Here is a 20,556-nt window from a genome sequence, read left to right on the forward strand (position 1 = left end):
GTATCTGTGTTTGTTAAGGTGTGGAGTGTACAACTTATTGGTATGTTGCTGTTTATGTGTAATATTTGTACAATATCTTACAGTTACAGTGGGGCATGTCTTTTCTGCTATGCACTTAATCTCCGTCAGGAAAATGGAAAAGTATTTATCAGTACTTTTGTTATTATGTGTTATATGAGACCATTCCATTTCCTTCAGCTGGTCTATCATGTTGTTTACATTGGAATCTCATAGAGCTCTACATGTCACTCCTCGACTTTCTCCACTTCTGAGAGCTGAATTTTCATTTTGAAGCCTTAGCTCTGCATGATCTAATATTCCTATTTCTATAACATCATATTCAATAGTATCTCTGTGTATGTTACTAATTATGTTGTCAAGACATGCATTCAGTTTGGTGGACTTTTCATTGAGACAGTAATAGTTCAGCGAATTCAAAAAAATTAACCAAACCAAACCATTTTTTCTTTGCCCTTATATCTATTTTAAAATCACCTACAATTATAATTTTATGCTGTTTATATTTGGACAGCTGTAATATTAAAGTATTAATTTTTTCTATAAATACTGCCTGTCAGAGCATGGAGTTCGATAAACTGAGACAGTTGCGATTTCGTGTGTGATTACCATACCATTTACTTCATACATGCTATCAAGGCATATTCTCCTAAAGTCTATGATGGAGTAATGTAAATCAAGTTTTCTTTTAATGTACATTGAGACTGCACCATATGACATATTTTCTCTCCAGTAGCAGCAACTAGCAGGTATTCAAGAGGACGCACCCAGTGTTCATTGTTACCCAAAACACCATGTTAATTTTATCAATCCAGCATTGCAATTCATTGGCTTTACCTTTAAGAGATGTACATTTACATGATGAAGGAGAATATTTGTTAGAACAAATCCTCCCCCCCCCCCCCCCCCCCCCCCCCCCCCACACACACACTTTTCACCCCGCCCTCTGTCTACCTACTGACTGCACCTAGCAGCACTACCCTCTCTCCACCTCATCCCTGCAAGCTCCCAAGCAACACTTAACCGTCTGCCACCCTTATTGTGCTATCCCTCCCCCTCCCCACCCCAGCCTCCTCAGTACCCCCACCCAGTTGCCTCACCCACCATGCACTGTTGCTGCTGTTGCTCATAGTGTGGTCATATGTGTGTGAGTTGAGTGTGTAATAACAAAAGTACTGATAAATACTTTTCCATTTTCCTGACGGAGATTAAGTGCATAGCAGAAAAGACATGCCCCACTGTAACTGTAAGATATTGTACAAAGTGTGTGTGTGTGTGTGTGTGTGTGTGTCTATATATATATATATATATATATATATATATATATACAGTCTCCCATCCTTCATCAAAGACACCAACCACTTTCTCAAACGCCTGGAATCCCTACCCAGTCTGTTACCCCCGGAAACCATCCTTGTAACCATTGATGCCACTTCCTTATACACAAATATTCCGCATGTCCAGGGCCTCGCTGCGATGGAGCACTTCCTTTCACGCCGATCACCTGCCGCCCTACCTAAAACCTCTTTCCTCATTACCTTAGCCAGCTTCATCCTGACCCACAACTTCTTCACTTTTGAAGGCCAGACATACCAACAATTAAAGGGAACAGCCATGGGTACCAGGATGGCCCCCTCGTATGCCAACCTATTCATGGGTCGCTTAGAGGAAGCCTTCCTGGTTACCCAGGCCTGCCAACCCGAAGTTTGGTACAGATTTATTGATGACATTTTCGTGATCTGGACTCACAGTGAAGAAGAACTCCAGAATTTCCTCTCCAACCTTAACTCCTTTGGTTCCATCAGATTCACCTGGTCCTACTCCAAATCCCATGCCACTTTCCTTGACGTTGACCTCCACCTGTCCAATGGCCAGCTCCACACGTCCGTCCACATTAAACCCACCAACAAGCAACAGTACCTCCATTATGACAGCTGCCACCCATTCCACATCAAACGGTCCCTTCCCTACAGCCTTGGTCTTCGTGGCAAACAAATCTGCTCCAGTCCGGAATCCTTGAACCATTACACCAACAACCTGAAAACAGCTTTTGCATCCCGTAACTACCCTCCCGACCTGGTACAGAAGCAAATAACCAGAGCCACATCCTCATCTCCTCAAACCCGGAACCTTCCACAGAAGAACCCCAAAAGTGCCCCACTTGTGACGGGATACTTTCCGGGACTGGATCAGATTCTGAATGTGGCTCTCCAGCAGGGATACGACTTCCTCAAATCCTGCCCTGAAATGAGATCCATCCTTCATGAAATCCTCCCCACTCCACCAAGAGTGTCTTTCCGCCGTCCACCTAACCTTCGCAACCTCTTAGTTCATCCCTATGAAATCCCCAAACCACCTTCCCTACCCTCTGGCTCCTACCCCTGTAACCGCCCCCGGTGTAAAACCTGTCCCATGCACCCTCCCACCACCACCTACTCCAGTCCTGTAACCCGGAAGGTGTACACGATCAAAGGCAGAGCCACGTGTGAAAGCACCCACGTGATTTACCAACTGACCTGCCTACACTGTGAAGCGTTCTATGTGGGAATGACCAGCAACAAACTGTCCATTCGCATGAATGGACACAGGCAGACAGTGTTTGTTGGTAATGAGGATCACCCTGTGGCTAAACATGCCTTGGTGCACGGCCAGCACATCTTGGCACAGTGTTACACCGTCCGGGTTATCTGGATACTTCCCACTAACACCAACCTGTCAGAACTCCGGAGATGGGAACTTGCCCTTCAGCATATCCTTTCTTCTCGCTATCCGCCAGGCCTCAATCTCCGCTAATTTCTAATTTCAATTTGCCGCCGCTCATACCTCACCTGTCTTTCAACTTCATCTTTGCCTCTGTACATCTGCCCCGACTGACATCTCTGCCCAAACTCTTTGCCTTTACAAATGTCTGCTTGTGTCTGTGTATGTGTGGATGGATATGTGTGTGTGTGCGAGTGTATACCTGTCCTTTTTTCCCCCTAAGGTAAGTCTTTCCGCTCCCGGGATTGGAATGACTCCTTACCCTCTCCCTTAAAACCCATATCCTTTTGTCTTTCCTTCTCCTTCCCTCTTTCCTGACGAGGCAACCATTGGTTGCGAAAGCTAGAATTTTGTGTGTATGTTTGTGTTTGTTTGTGTGTCTATCGACCTGCCAGCGCTTTTGTTTGGTAAGTTTCATCATCTTTCTTTTTTTATCAAGGCAGAACACCTGGAATCCTTACCCAATCCGTTACCCCCAGAAACCATCCTTGTGACCATTGATGCCACTTCCTTATACACAAATATCCCGCACGTCCAGGGCCTCGCTGCGATGGAGCACTTCCTTTCACGCTGATCACCTGCCACCCTACCTAAAACCTCTTTCCTCATTACCTTAGCCAGCTTCATCCTGACCCACAACTTCTTCACTTTTGAAGGCCAGACATACCAACAATTAAAGGGAACAGCCATGGGTACCAGGATGGCCCCCTCGTATGCCAACCTATTCATGGGTCGCTTAGAGGAAGCCTTCTTGGTTACCCAGGCCTGCCAACCCAAAGTTTGGTACAGATTTATTGATGACATCTTCATGATCTGGACTCACAGTGAAGAAGAACTCCAGAACTTCCTCTCCAACCTCAACTCCTTTGGTTCCATCAGATTCACCTGGTCCTACTCCGAATCCCATGCCACTTTCCTTGATGTTGACCTCCACCTGTTCAATGGCCAGTTTCACACCTTCGTCCACATCAAACCCACCAACAAGCAGCAGTACCTCCATTACGACAGCTGCCACCCATTCCACATCAAACGGTCCCTTCCCTACAGCCTAGGTCTTCATAGCAAACGAATCTGCTCCAGTCCGGAATCCCTGAAGCATTACACCAACAACCTGACAACAGCTTTCGCATCCCGCAACTACCCTCCCGACCTGGTACAGAAGCAAATAACCAGAGCCACTTCCTCATCCCCTCAAACCCAGAACCTCCCACAGAAGAACCACAAAAGTGCCCCACTTGTGACAGGATACTTTCCGGGACTGGATCAGATTCTGAATGTGGCTCTCCAGCAGGGATACGACTTCCTCAAATCCTGCCCAGAAATGAGATCCATCCTTCATGAAATCCTCCCCACTCCACCAAGAGTGTCTTTCCGCCGTCCACCTAACCTTCGTAACCTCTTAGTTCATCCCTATGAAATCCCCAAACCACCTTCCTTACCCTCTGGCTCCTACCCTTGTAACCGCCCCGGGTGTAAAACCTGTCCCATGCACCCTCCCACCACCACCTACTCCAGTCCTGTAACCCGGAAGGTGTACACGATCAAAGGCAGAGCCACGTGTGAAAGCACCCACGTGATCTGCCAACTGACCTGCCTACACTGTGACACATTCTATGTGGGAATGACCAGCAACAAACTGTCCATTCGCATGAATGGACACAGGCAGACAGTGTTTGTTGGTAATGAGGATCACCCTGTGGCTAAACATGCCTTGGTGCACGTCCAGCACATCTTGGCACAGTGTTACACCGTCCGGGTTATCTGGATACTTCCCACTAACACCAACCTATCCGAACTCCGGAGATGGGAACTTGCTCTTCAATATATCCTCTCTTCCCGTTATCCACCAGGCCTCAACCTCCGCTAATTTCAAGTTGCCGCCACTCATACCTCACCTGTCATTGAACAACATCTTTGCCTCTGCACTTCCGCCTCGACTGACATCTCTGCCCAAACTCTTTGTCTTTAAATATGTCTGCTTGTGTCTGTATATGTGCGGATGGATATGTGTGTGTGTGCGAGTGTATACTCGTCCTTTTTTCCCCCTAAGGTAAGTCTTTCCGCTCCCGGGATTGGAATGACTCCTTACCCTCTCCCTTAAAACCCACATCCTTTCGTCTTTCCCTCTCCTTCCCACTTTCCTGATGAGGCAACAGTTTGTTGCGAAAGCTTGAATTTTGTGTGTATGTTTGTGTTTGTTTGTGTGTCTGTCGACCTGCCAGCACTTTCATTTGGTAAGTCACATCATCTTTGTTTTTAGATATATATTTCCTACGTGGAATGTTTCCCTCTCTCTCTCTCTCTCTCTCTCTCTCTCTCTCTCTCTCTCTCTCTCTCTATATATATATATATATATATATATATATATATATATCAAAGATGATGTGACTTACCAAATGAAAGTGCTGGCAGGTCGACCTGCCAGCACTTTCATTTGGTAAGTCACATCATCTTTGTTTTTAGATATATTTTTCCTACGTGGAATGTTTCCCTCTATTATATATATATGGTTATAATAAAGGGAAACATTCCACGTAGGAAAAATATATCTAAACTATATATATATATATATATATATAAAGACAAAAGAGTTTGGGCAGAGATGTCATCTCTGCCCAAACTCTTTGTCTTTAAATACGTCTGCTTGTGTCTGTATATGTGTGGATGGATATGTGTGTGTGTGCGAGTGTATACCCGTCCTTTTTTCCTTTTTTCCCCCCTAAGGTAAGTCTTTCCGCTCTCGGGATTGGAATGACTCCTTACCCTCTCCCTTAAAACCCACATCCTTTCGTCTTTCCCTCTCCTTCCCTCTTTCCTGACGAGGCAACAGTTTGTTGCGAAAGCTTGAATTTTGTGTGTATGTTTGTGTTTGTTTGTGTGTCTGTCGACCTGCCAGCACTTTCATTTGGTAAGTCACATTATATATATATATATATGTGTGTGTGTGTGTGTGTGTGTGTGTTTTGTGTGTAGGAGACTTTTACATTCATGAATTTCGGTTATAATTTTGTTTACTTGGGTGTGCTGACAGGTGCTCACTATGTTCAGTTTGTAGAGTTTTCTCTGGCCTACTAATATTTACTACATTGCATTGTGCATAGGTGGAGGAAGTTGCTGGATTTAAATGGTGGTTTTATGGATCTCGTATAAATGGAAATCTGACTACTGTTGAGTACTGCAAAAGCCTGTCTTGTAGAAAAATATTTCAGGAGATGTAGAATCAGGCAAGGAATAACAGTAACAATCTGAATTACAGTAGATTTTTAAACTGCATAAAGGAGTCATTGTAGGATAGGGTGTCCATTTCATTTTCATTGAAAAAGGGGACATTTAAAATAAATTAGAGAAAAACCTGGGACAATGAAGAAAAAAACAGGACATAAATATTGTATTGACTAAATTTAATACACATAAAAGTTTACCTTTACAGTGTGCACTCAGATGATCCCAAATCACTTTTTACAATTATTCTGCCACAGTATCACCGTACTTTTCACTTTTATCTACTTTATCAACAAGTGCATTTTCGTCTGAAAGTGTATCATTAAAGTCAGTACACGATAGCTTCTTGTGCTGCCAACTGCCTATCCATTTCTGTTACTGATTTTAAGTTTCCATAGTAGTCACTCACGCATTTATTTGCTCTTTTCGTTTGATCACTGATGCGATGTTTCGTCGTCTTAATGTGATTCACAATGTCAGACCTTCCACCACGACCAATAGCAAATTTTGGTCTGCACAACGTACATTCTACAGTTTCTCCACTACCAGTAATAAAAGGAAACTCACTTTTTATACTGCTGTTAAAATTACACTTTCGGTTTGGCATAATGAAACAGTGATTGCACAGTGGAAAACATTAACAGTGTGATGACGGAAGCCAGAGAGCAAGTATCAGTGGTGTAGAGTATCTCTGGACCGAAAGGACGGATTCAGTGGGTCGATTTAGAAAAGAAGAATCTTCGTTGTTGAAACTTCCGGCAGATTAAAACTGTGTGCCGGACCGAGACTCGAACTCGGGACCTTTGCCTTTCGCGAGCAAGTGCTCTACCGACTGAGCTACCCAAGCACGACTCGCGCCCCGTCCTCACAGCTTTAAGTCCGCCAGTACCTCGTCTCCTATCTTCCAAACTTTATAGAACCTTGCAGAACTAGCACTACTGAAAGAAAGGATTTTGCGGAGACATGGCTTAGCCACAGCTTGGGGGTTGTTTCTAGAATGAAATTTCCACTCTACAGCGGAGTGTGCGCTGATATGAAACTTCCTGGCAGATTAAAACTGTGTTCCGGACCGAGACTCGAATTTGGGACCTTTGCCTTTCGCGGGCAAGTGCTCTACCGACTGAGTCCGGCACACAGTTTTAATCTGCCAGGAAGTTTCATATCAGCGCACACTCCGCTGTAGAGTAGAAATTTCATTCTATATCTTCGTTGTTATTCGTAACCTATAGTGCGTTTAAAATTACTTGCGATTTTTGACCGTTCCGTACATGTTTGGGGTATGCTGAAAGTCATCACACGCTTCCTAGCGTAAATTATTGCACAGTTAATAGCAAGTCAAACAACCAGTAACGTAAAATACTCTAGCCAAGCGGAATCATTAAAAAAAATGGGACATTCGAACGTCCCCAAAAAAAACTTTCGGGACAGTGGGACATTTTGGTAAAAAACAGGACCGTCCCGGGAAAAACGGGACGAATGGAAACCCTATTGTAGGACAAACAGGCACATTTAAAAGTAGACTGTTGGATATTATTAAGCTATTGGATAAAGTCAACTCACATGTGGCTACTGTTGACTCCATGTGCTTTGGTCCCACTGAGGTGAGAAATGATTTTGACTGGGATGGTAATGGATACACAGAAGTAGCATGGCATGGGGAGGGATAGCAGAATAGGGTGCAGGAAGAAGCTGCAGTTCTGCCTGTGGGACTGTGTGGGGATGTGGCTGGGAAAGGGTAGTGGGTTTCCAGGTGCTGCATTGGGAGAGCTGTGCTGGGAAGTGGGGTGGGGAGTGGTGGAAGGAAAAAGCAGAGGAAGGGGAGGGATGACGTGTGTGCACTGCGGAGGGGGGGAGTCTGGAGTGAGGGCAGGAAAGGGGATGGAGACAGTTTGGGCTAGTGACAAGCAAAGGTTGACACCAGTGGAGTTACAGGGACAAAGGATATGCTGGAGAGGGGGTTCCCATCTTTACAGTTCAGAAAACGTGCTGTTGGTGGGAAGAACCCAGATTGCACACCCAGTGGAGCAGTCATTGAAGACAAACATACCATGTTGAGCAGCATGCTCAGCAACTGAATGGTTTGGCTACCTTTGCTCACAATTTGACAGTAGCCATTCATGAGACAGACAACTTGTTAGTGGCCCTGCCCACATAGAATGCAGCTAAGTTTGTAGGCTACTTAGATGCTTTCACAGTTGGCTCTTTTATTGATGGGGTAGGAAATGCTTCTGACAGTGTTGGAGTAGGTGGTATTGCTAGGATGTATGGGGCAGGTCTTACATCTAGGTCTTTTTTAGGGACAAGCAGTTGGGAGCAAGAGTGAAATGGGAACGGACAATGATATTGCTTAAGTTGGGTGGACAATGAATGACGAGGGAATTGGGAAATATGATTCAGTTGCTCCAGTCTTGCATTCACTGAGTGGTGAGGGGGAGCATTCCATTGTGGCCAGCCAGTGGGCACTTTTGGGATGGTGGACAGCTGGGGCAACAAGGAGGTGGAATGGACTTATTGGTGTGGTGTGGTGGCAGATGTTGAAATGGAGGTATTGTTAACAGGTGGTAAGTTTAAATGGATGCAAATACTGATGGAGGCATCCACGAGGTAGAGGTCGACATCTAGGATGGTGGCTTGGGCTGAGGAGAGGACCAAGTGAAGCAAATGGGAAGAAGCTGTCGATGTTCTGGAGGAATGTGAATCTCATTCCAGATACAGATCATGAAAATGTCAATAATGAATTTGAACCATCTGATGGTTTAGTATTGTGGATGCTTAGGAAGGATTTCTCTGGATGGGCAAGGAATAGGTTTTCACAGGATGGTGCCATCTAGGTGCCCATGGCTGTACCACAGATTTGTTTGTAGGTAATACCTTCAAACCAGAAGTAATTGAGGGAAAAGATATAGTTGGTAATGTGGACCAGGAATGATGTTGATGATTTAGAGTCAGTTGGACATTGGGAAAGGTAGTGTTCAGTGGTGGCAAGGTCGTAGGGATTGGGATATTGGTGTAGAAGTGATGAACAAGGTGCTGGTGGGTATAGGGACAGGAACTGTGAAGAGTATGTGGAGGAATTGGCCAGTCTCTCTATATAGAAGGGTAGGTTGCTGGAAGGTGTTGGTCTCTGTTGGGGTACAATATTCAGTTACAGTGGGGCATCTTGGGTGGTCCGTACTCCACATATTTTAGGAGCTAAGTGAGTTCAGGGAGTGGTGGTGGTGAGGAGGCACATAGACTCAGGTCAGAGTTTCTGGGATGGACCTGTAAGAATTTGATGAGGGTTTGGAGATCAAGCTGGACTGCTGGAATAGTCACTATGGCAGGGCTTGTAAGTGGACCATCTCACAGCTGGCAGAGGCCTTCAGCCAGGTAATCCCCGTGGTTCATAATCACCGTAGTGGAACCTTTGTGCAGAAGTAAGTTTATAAGTTGGGGATCAGTTTGGAATACTGTTCTTTCTGTAGATGTGAATTTGGTTTTCATGTTGAGGGATTTGGGGAATGAAGGCGATGCTAGGTAGGTTTGATCAGAGCTTACTTTTGGTTAGAACAACATTCCAGCACCTCCCACATATTTCTTTTCTTTAACTTACCATAAGAAATTTGCACCAGGGATTTAAAATAGTACATGACTATTAAATTGCAATGTAACTATGAATCGTTGCTGCACCAGCAATAGTGAAAGTGACAGTGGGAGACCAATGTTATGTGATGGGCAGAGATATGGGGTGAAATACAGTGTAATTTGAATAACATGTTAGTTAATGAAATATTTCAGTTGGAGAACTTAAACTTCCGGAAAATTCATGGTGAGCTTTTCTAAAACTTTGGAAAACAGGTGTATACCCAAAACTTCTGCTTCACCAAGCATCTACAATGCAAATGTTTGAATGTTAGGTGGCAGGGAGCAGTTGAAAACTGAAGACTATCAACTTGTGCTGAAATGAATCAAGCAGAACAAGGGGGCAAAGTGACACTACTGTGGGGACAGGTGGCAGCTCCCCTTGTTTATTTTAAATCTTGTGTGTTGTTGTTGTGTTTTTTTCGAAGGCTACTGACTTTTGCCGATATACGTCGAGTTGAACCAAGGAGTAAAGTGACTGCTGTGGGGACAGGTGGCAGCACCTGTTGTTTATATTAAATCTTGTGGTTTTATTGTTTTGATTATAAGACATTATGATTTAAAAATTTGAATTTCAGGATGGTATTTTGCAGAAAAATGATTTCACATTGTAAGTTTCATCAGAAGTTTTAAAAAATTGAAACTTGTGATTTTTGTGGCTGGAAGGAAGGAGTGTTTGTGTTTGTGTGTGTGAGGGGGGGGGGGGGGGGATTGTATGGTTGAAGAAGTGTTTTCTGGCACTTAAAATTTTGGAGATGAAGCACTGAGTTTGATGTTAGGAAATTGTGTAAAGTTATTAGTTTTCTTTTTTTTTTTTAGCCGGGGGGGGGGGGGTTTACAGTTAAAGGGAGAAGTAAATTTGAGTAATGAAGGGTTCATTGTTAGCTTTGTGTCAAGTCTGATTGTCAGGGTTGGTGGTGGAAAAGTGTGTCCCTTGTAGGGACTGGGAGAAGGAAAGAAGGTTTTAACAAACCTAGCATGATTGACTCAGTACCACCCAGGACAGGAGCAACTGAATTGCATTGTCATACCCTCCCAAGTATCCTCCCCACCCCCCAAAAGTGATAGCCAGCTGCCCCGTGACCCTCAACCTACACAGTATTCTCGTCTGTCTGTATCCATTGCTACTACTACCTCCTTACCCCATAGTTCATATCCCCTTAAAAGACCTAGATGCAAGACCTGTCCCATACATCCTTCCACTATCACCCACTCCAACCATCCACAAGCATTTCCTTTTCCATCAAAGGCAGAGCCACCTGTGAAAGCAACCATGTAGTCTATCAGCTTAGCTGCAACCACTGTGTGCCATTCTGTATGTCAAAGGCAGAGCCACCTGTGAAAGCAACCATGTAGTCTATCAGCTTAGCTGCAACCACTGTGTGCCATTCTGTATGTGTACTCTTAACACTTTAGATGACAAGAAGCAATGTGGAGCTGGTTTGCAAACTTCCCACCTCTCTCCCATAAGTTGACTTTCTTCTCTGGATAGTCAGCCACGTCTATCTCCAAAAACTTCTTCCCCGAAGAATAATGCTGGTTAAGGGAATTTATCAGACTCTCTCTCTCTACTCTTGAAATAATTTGGTAATCAGAGGATACTTTTAGTTCAGTCATGGTATATTTCAACTTCCACAAAAAAACAAATTCACCATTTCTCATATAAATATTCGAACTTGTGCGAGTCAACCAAGTCGTCAAACATTAGACTCTATTAAGATACATCTACAACAGGGTTTGTTTAATAATCACCAGAAAATATGAACATGTCTTGCTTCTAGCAAGTCCAACACATGAATTACTTAAAAGACTAATCTCATTTCTTCATTTGTTCTTAACAATCATCACAGTCACTAAACCAGCAAAGAATAGCACAGGCTCTTCTCTTCACATACACTGAAACTCTATGGATCGTACGGCATGTACTTGTCGGCCGCTGTTTGACTGTCACGTCCACATTTTGCTCGTGACTGTTTTTAGATCTGCACACACAAACATGCAATGCGCAGTAGGTTGGATTCCTCTCTCTCTCTCTCTCTCTCTCTCTCTCTCTCTTCTATTTAAAATATTGTGGGTTCGAGACAGAGGAAGGCCAAGTGGTCCTAGAATTTACACGGAAATTCTCGTAGTACTACATATTCCCCCCTCAGATCGAACACGAGATATTTTATATACCATCATTATGTACATTTATGTCACATATAATAACAATTCATATTTCAACAGTATACCTTGTTCTTTTAATAACTGTGGATAACCTTTTTCTTATTATTTAGCTATTCCTTATTTTTTTCATTTTACTTTATTTATAAAACATGAATATTTCAATCAATGGTGGAGTTAACTCTTTCTATATCTAAAAAAATCATGAGGACCAATTTGTTTTCCCTCTTTTTTCTACTCTTTATCCAATCGTAAATTCCAGGTGTTCATGACACTTCAGTACTTTATTCTTTATTCTGATTCCTTGTACTATTTTTTCCTTATTACGCATCAGTATCATTATTCATAATAGTTTGTAGTCTGGGGGAACTCTGGGCATAATAAAAGTGTGTCCTTTTGACACTCGTGAACTTATCTGAAATATAACAAAGCTAGTGGTATATAGAATTCAAACTTACCAGAATAATTCTTATTAAATGTGTGACTTCTGTCACGATACTGTCCTTTTCCCCTAGGATCAGTACCTATACCTTACATGTGGGTTGACCCTCTGAGTGCACTTCCTCCTTCCACTCTGGTACGTACACCCCTTTACAAAACATCCCTATTTATCAGGCCACAGGTTGTCCTATCTCTATGTAGGTACAACTGCCATATATCTTTAGTAAATGCTGGGTACATCCCCCTTATTCTTTATCAGTAGTTCTCATGATTCATTGCCCTAGTATACACCTTTATGTACACTATAATTAAGTATTTCCTGGTAAAATTAAACTCTATTTTACACTTCACTCTCACTTCTTAGTACCTCCTCTAATACCCTAGAGTCCTCTTCCACTTCTCAACTTCAATAATCTTAGTATATACTATGTCTACACATATTATTCAACTCATGGTAGATACTGTGTCTACACGCAATGGTCAAGTCCCACTACTCTATGACAATGATGTAGAACCAACACTTAAAAAAAATATGTGTATCTTTCCAGATGTACATATATCTTTTTCCCCTACAACCCTTGGCAGTTCTTACATCCTTTTAATCTGTAAATTCATAGTTTGTGTATCGTATTTCTTTGTGTGTATGTGGACGTGTTTTCGTGTAGTCTGATTCTTCATCCTTCTTATCTGAAGATAAGTTCTAGGTTATTGGAAAACACAGAAACTAGGAAGGACTCCTGCGATAGAAGTAGATGAATATGGAAAGAGGGAAAAATAGATAGGTCCTCAAATGAGAAGTAAGAAAAGGTAGATGTGGTTGCTAAGATCGAAGAAGAGAAAGAAGACAGCCCCAAAAACTGGAAACCCTTCCCACCCCCTTCCTCAGGATCCCTACCTCGCTGGTACTTGAGTGAGAAGCCGGAGGAGGTATGGTGTTAAATCATATCCTATAGAACAGACATTCCCACCTTCACCCTTGAGGTCCCAGAAGAAAATCTTAGCAACCCTGTGGAAATGGCAAATGGTGAAGAATCAGGCACACTTGTTTGTGAGGGTCGTTTGAAAGGTGTGATGTGTGTTTTGTGTTAGTCATGATTTATCTGTTAGTGTAAATCATGCTTTTACCTACACTACCCAACCCCTTTCGACATCGATACAAAGCCTCCTGTTTAGGTCACACCTCATAAAAGGTGTAAAATATTCTGTACCAGGTATAAAATTATATATTCCATTATCACAATCATTTAATTAGTCACACAGTGTTATGTTTTCCACACATATAATATTCCATTCAGTTTACTAAGAAAAATATGCTTCAGTGACTTTATATCGATTATCTTTCGTTCAGTGTGAGAAATGGTATTCTCACGATTTCAGAAATTATTTTGAAAGTTATGTGCCAGGTATAGTTCTCCTTACTTACTTAGAACTATGTGACAAAAAAAGGATTACCAGGCAGCTTTCGAGAAAACCATTTTTGGAATCATTGTAATCATGATTCATATTAAGAGAATATACAAATTTAATGACGTTGATTTCACCCAGACTTCTGCCCACAGATTTGCACAGAAACCTGGTTAAGAGATTACTTACAAAGAATAATTCAGGCAAAAATAAAACCTAACTATACGTGGAAACTGCATTGGCTGCTGTTGACATTACAATCGAAACCAAGGGAGAGAATGGCAGGCTAGGCAGATTTAATCTATCTTATTTCAGGGATAATATGCATACCGATTCCCACGTCATGTCATGTCTAGTAAAGTCGGGATAAGTTGGGGCGAACTGGGACGAGTCATGAGGACAGATAGGAGCACCCCTGGAATATCCAAGAAAGATGCAATCAAGATTCCTAGCGGGCACAACTCCCTAACAACGGAGGATGACGCAGCCACATGCCAGGAGCAATTTTGGGTGACGTAATCACAATTTTTCACTGGTATGTTTCTCTAATAATCTCTAAGTGGAGGATGATAGAATAGTGTAAGAAGTTGAGGGAATTTGGTGCAGGAAAATTTTATTACAGAAGAAACAACAAAAACAACCCGGTATCCGACGGTTGTCACTTCCCCTGTTGGCACAGAACGTTAACGTCCATGGGAGATGTACAACTTTATGTCTTTTACATTGTACTTTCCTTTTTGTGACCCAGTTGTAGGATCGACTGAAAATAATGTCTTGGGATGGATTAACTTCACACTTTTGGAAAAACTTATTGTTTCTTTATTCAGGGCAGAGCTCTGAAAATGCTGTTTTACTAGAACTAGGTCATCGACCTTGTACTGAGGTTCTACAGCTTCCTCATTATGCTTACTCACCCTTTGTTAGGCCTTTTCAACTAAATTCTTCAAAACTATTTCCTGGTTCATTTCATAATTGACACTTGGTTGTTCAGTCCACGTAAAACATTTAACGAGGCGATCTCTTACAAAAGGTTTACTTGTTACCTCTGAAGGTGTTAACACAGTTGACAAATTGGTAATTCATTTAGAATAAGTTCAAAGTCCTTAACTTTTGTTGCCCATGAAGTATGTTTTTCATAGCAGTGAATACGGCATAATTTCCCAATTTCTTTCATAACTCTTTCACACGGATTCAAGGATGGGCTATAGTTGGATATTAACACTTGATGAATACCTTCCCATGCTAGAAATTTTTTTAATTTGCTACTCACAAACTGTGGATCATTATCGGTGAGAAACCGTTTTGATTTGCCTACATCCAGAAAGTATTGTTGTAAACACAGTATAACTGTTGGCATATTTGCTTTTTTGATGGGATATAGCTTAACATACTTTGACCAGCACTCAGTGATGATCAAAATGTATGACACGTCTCCCTTTCCTTTTGGAACTGGTCCAAAAAAATCTGCTGCTGTGAGATCATGTAACGACTTAGGAATAATCGGATATATTTTGTATTTCACATGAGTATTACTCTCTTTCACCTTCTGATAGATCTTACAGGTTCCAATTAAAGATGCTGCTTTATGCCCTAGCTTCTTAAAATAGTAAAACTTATTCATATAAGCTATACACTTTTTTATTCCGAAGTGTCCATATCCTGTGTGAACATACCACACTAGTGTGTCATCAATTACCTTTGGAATGCGTAAACACCAACATTGCGATATTACGCTGTTTCTCCAAAACAAATTATCACCCGTAATTTTCCATTTTCCCACTTGATTAGGAGGTACGGAATTTTGGATACACATAGAAAACATTCCTGTAAAATAGGAATCATGATGGATATTCTCTGATGTTCTTATGTTCTAATGACATAAAATTAATTGCAAATATAATGCCGGGCCTTTCCGTATGTTTTAATTTTTCCTTGCCTATGGGTAACCTAGACAAAGCATCCGGTACAATATTCTCGGAACCTTTTACATATTGTATCCTAATATCATATTCCTGCAGGAAAAGCATCGAGTGCATTAACCTACTATGTAATAAACAACTATTCATTAGAAAAGATAAAGCTTGATTGTCTGTATAAAAGTGGATTTCTGACCCCCATACTAGTGTTTGAAATTTGTGGATACTCCATACAATTGCTAACAGTTCTTTCTCAGTAGCCGTGTAATTCAATTCATGTTTTTTTTCAGACTATGACTAGCAAAAGCTATGGTTCAGTGTTCTACATGATTTAGATCCAACTCTCCTTGGAAACGTTTTGCCAAAGTACCTTAATAAGATGCATCTGTTGAAGTTTTAAATGGTTCGCCCATAACCGGATGATGTAATATGGGTGATTCAACAAGTGCTCTTTTGATGTTTTCAAACATTTCATTTACCTCTGGATCCCAAATCCACGGTACTCCATTTCTTAATAAATGTAAAATTTTTGGGTCATTCAGTTCTTGTCCTCGTATGTACCATCAATAGTATCTAGCCATTCCTATAAATCCCTTCAACTGTATTATGTTTCTAGTGTGTGGACATTCTTTATAGCTTTGATGTGTTCAGGGTCAGATCTAATTCCCTGCACCCCTACAATATGCCCTAAAAACTTAAGCTTTTGACGTGAAAAATATGAGTTAGATAGCTTTGCCGTAATACTTTTGTCTTTAAATTTTCTTTGGGTCTTCTGCAATGTTAGACAATGTTCTTCCCAAGAAGCTGATATTATCAGGATATCATCTACATGTATTATTAAATCCTTCAATAGATCTCTCCCTAATGCTTCATCCAGTGCACGCATAAATACGGATACAGAAATATTAAGTCCAAAAGGCAATACATTGAAATGACATGATTTACCATCAAACAGAAACGCTGTATACTTTTTTGATTCTGGATGTAACCTAATTTTCCAATATCCCACAGTCAGGTCCATCGTGCTAAAAAACCTTGCTTTCTCAAATTTGGATAACAATTCATCAATGTTAATCGGTCCGTCTCTTTCTGTCTCTCTATGCTTATTCAATGTTCGTGTGTCTGACACTGATCGTACTCTACCTGTAGCTTATTTCACCACTACCAATGGGTAGAACTACGTTCTAATACTGTTATCAATCATCTTGTTGATTTCCTCCCTAACTGCTTCTTTCAAATTCACAGGTATCGGATACGACTTACAGAAAAATGGAGTGTCACCTTTGATTTTAAACTTACATATGTAGTCAGTGATATTGCTTGGACTATCGGAAAACACTAATTCATATTTTTTATATAAATCTTGTCTTTGTTGATCGGTCAGTATTACGGACTCATTTACTTTGCCTTGTATGTCAGCTCAATCTGATACATGATCTATGCTATCGATCTCTGGTGACAATTGTGCAGTAGCAGTTAATCGTAAACATTGACACTCAGTTGTTTGTTTTGCAATGTGGTTATCTGTCATGAATGGTATCCATCATCTCCTGTTCCTTTTACCAAAACGAAGAAGATTTTCTTCAAAGTTTAGGATGACTTTAAATTCTAATAACCAATCTAAACCCAATAAAACATTTCTATTTGTATTTTTCACTGTCAACAGCGTTTGACGAAATAATTCATTTCCAGTGCTGCAATTCACTTGTGTTTTGTATTTCACCACCTTACTTTTCGTTCCTGTTATATCGACTATGTAAACTCCAGTTACTGGTAACAGTGGTAAGTGTTGTTTAGTCTGTAATGAGTCACAGAATGCACTAGATATGAGTGATACTTCACTCCCTGAGTCTATAAATACCCTAATCTTGGAATTTTCCATGGTCCCTGCTATTATAGGTTGTGGATTGTTGTTAGTCAAGCTTGGTTCTTCCAGCAACAACCATTCCTTTGTCGGTATTTTGTGCATAAAATTAACATACTTATTATGAACCAGGCCTCCTAGTGTATCTCCACGACCTGGGCCCTGGCCCTGGGTCCAGATCGCACTACGTTTTCCTCACTATCAGTAATCACAGGTTGATTACTGAATCGAGATACTACATTACCACTGTGTTTTACTAATACTTGGTACAAATTCCTGCGAAGTTACGGGACCTAAATTCGAAGGTGGATGTTTCTTTTGATAATTGTCATTACCATTTTTGCTGTTGCATTGGTGTACCCTATCTAGGTTAGCCTCATGTTTTCTAAAATTATTACTACTATTCCTTTTGTAGTTCAGATTTTCCCCATGATGTAGAGTTTCTTTATAGTCTTTATTTATTGCATCTAGAGTGTCAACGAAAGATAACAATTCTTCAACCATTTTCCAGCCACTACACAAGATGTCTTTCCTTGCATAGATGGGTAAACATCTAATTAAAATTCTAATCAATCCTTCTTCCTCCATGGGTTTATCTAAATATTTCGCCTGTGTTAAATGCCAGTCGAAATATTTTCTCATAGTACTCCATGTATTATTGTAATATTTCAGGTCCCACAAATCTGATATTAACATGTCTTGTGCACTAGCCAACCAGTATTTCTCTTTAAAATTCCTTTGAAAGTCTTCCCAAGAAGAAAAGTTCTCGATATTTACAGTATGCCATTCTGAGGCTTCCCCTAAAAGTTACCCCACAGCAAATTCAATTTTCTTAGAATCTTCCCAGTTCTTTGGCAAAGCTTGATTGAATCTTTTAAAAAAATGAGTTGGATGTACATCCCTGTGTGGCTTAAACATAGGGAATTGCCTGGATAATCCTGAATTGGCCCCCCATTGTAGATCAGTCATCACTTCACTAGTCAATACTATGTAAGGAGAAGTCATCCTCTTGTCTACTTTATCTTTGATAAATTTGAATTCTCTCCATAGGTCATTCATACCTCTCTTGGTATCACTAAGTTCAGAAGATAAAATAGGAGATCCGTTCCAGGATTTTACTTTCTCGGAAACTTTTCGATATATAAGTTCTTCCACCTGTTCCTCCAAACTATTTATATTTATAATGTCAGAGTTTGCTAGTTTCTCTCTGAAATTTCTTTACACAGTATCTACTTGTGTATTCACGCCTGTAATTTGCGATTGGATAATTGGTATCAACTTCTCTTGCTTATCAACTCTCTCTCTTACAGTATGAAATCTCTGATTTACAGCTTCGAACTTAACATTACATACATTTTCAAATGATCCTAATGTTTCATTGATTTCCGTTTCTACCTTATTACATTTTTCCTCAATATCAAATTCTAACCTTGTTGCTAAATCTTGGGTTTGATCATTCTGTTTCTGACTGAAGTGAGTGAATAATTGATTTACATGAAGGTAAACCTCTTGGTTTCAACCTTTGCTAGTCCCTGGGCTCGAACTGCCTATTCTCTTCCCTGCCCTCAGTCCAGGCCTACACATGCTTTCTACCCCACCAGTGCAACTCTGTAGTCATTTTACCCTCTCTACTCCTCTCCTCTCCTCATCCCCCTGCCTGCTCCCTTACGCAAGCACAAACTGCTGAAGCTACACATAGTAACTCATCAGGGTGTATACTCCACAGGACAACTGGGAAACCCAGAAAAAAAGTGGTAATTTTTTTCATCCAGGAGAAATCTGGGAAAAACCCGGAAACTTTTTAGAGTTCCAGGAGTTCTTCATTGTTTCCGTTTTCAGTTAAAAATCTGTAATATAGACTGGGAAGAACTGATACTCTAACAAAGAATTTTACTTTAGTCCACTACTGCAGAAATAAAATATATATGAGAGTACAACACCAAAATAAAACTTTAGTTGCAAAGAAAATGTGCTATTTACAACAGCAAAACACAGTGCACACACGTGTCTGCCGAAAGCAAAATGTGTCAAAGACTATGCAATACTTTGTAAAACAATCTGCTTTTGCTGCATTTTTCTTGTGGGCCTCATTTCAGTGAGCGTGACATTGCAACCTTTTACATTTGTAATAGGTCCCCAGAAAATACTGTGAATGGTGATTTGAGGAGTGTTACTTTTAAAGTAAATTATATTACATGTGAGAATGTGCGATGAATTCCTTAAATCATGGAGCATTAGACTCTCATTCAAAAGTTAATACTGAGGACCAGCCACTTAGAAAAGTTTCGGGTCGAGAAGACCAGCTATTTATTCTGTTATTTAAAATTTTACCAGCAGATACATGTTTGATATCTTAAAGGGTAACACACTCTAGAAAAGATTAAGTTCCAAGGTTAGATTTTCATAATTATTTTAGTTCTTTCATAAATTACAAATTATGCAATAATTATGGCAAAAAGTATAATTATCCTTCAAGAACGGTATGAAGTGAGTCCTTTAGCAATTTCACATGTTTGGTTCTACGAGAAAGTCAAAGTGCTCGCCAGATCATGTATTCAGTCAGATAACACACAAAAAGTATGATGCACAGCAGTGAAATGTATAATCATGCTTGTCAGAAATATTCAATTGCTGCAGTTGAAGCTGTGTGCGTAGGACACTGACTAACCACATCCTCAGACAAAAACAGCAAAAAACTTTTGGTAAGCAATATTATATGTGCTTTTCTTGTAGCTGTGCTGCATTATATCTATTTAAACCATTAACTTTTCCTATTTGTGTGTTCGCACTACTTAACAATGATGCTGCTATTGGTTGATTACATTTCACATCCAGTCCCCTGAGTATCTGCTGTAATTGCCTGGTGAGATCACATGCCAAGAAGTTCTAAGCTGGTGTATGTAACCTTTACGATTTAAAGGATTGATAAGTTTTACAGCTCCAAGGAAAAATATATTGCCATTTAGCATGGAAAAAATGTGCTTCCACTAGGATACAGTGTATTTTCACCCAAGAAAAAGTGTATTTTTAGCAGAAAAATCCGGGGAATTTTTTTTTTCTTGTCCGCATATGCACCCTGCTCAGTATCCTGTCCCCACCATATCTCTGCACACTCGCACAAGCAGCACTAACATCTTCCCCCACCCC

At 40.8% G+C, this 20,556-nt stretch overlaps 1 protein-coding gene across 1 annotated transcript in view; it reads left to right on the top strand.

Annotated features, from left to right (window-relative positions):
* Positions 1-20,556, top strand: part of LOC124798338 (cleavage stimulation factor subunit 1) — a 196,455-nt gene that overhangs the window by 73,087 nt on the left and 102,812 nt on the right. The window lies entirely within an intron of this gene.

Source organism: Schistocerca piceifrons, chromosome 5 (genome assembly GCF_021461385.2).
Source record: "Schistocerca piceifrons isolate TAMUIC-IGC-003096 chromosome 5, iqSchPice1.1, whole genome shotgun sequence".
NCBI classification, from domain to species: domain Eukaryota; kingdom Metazoa; phylum Arthropoda; class Insecta; order Orthoptera; family Acrididae; genus Schistocerca; species Schistocerca piceifrons.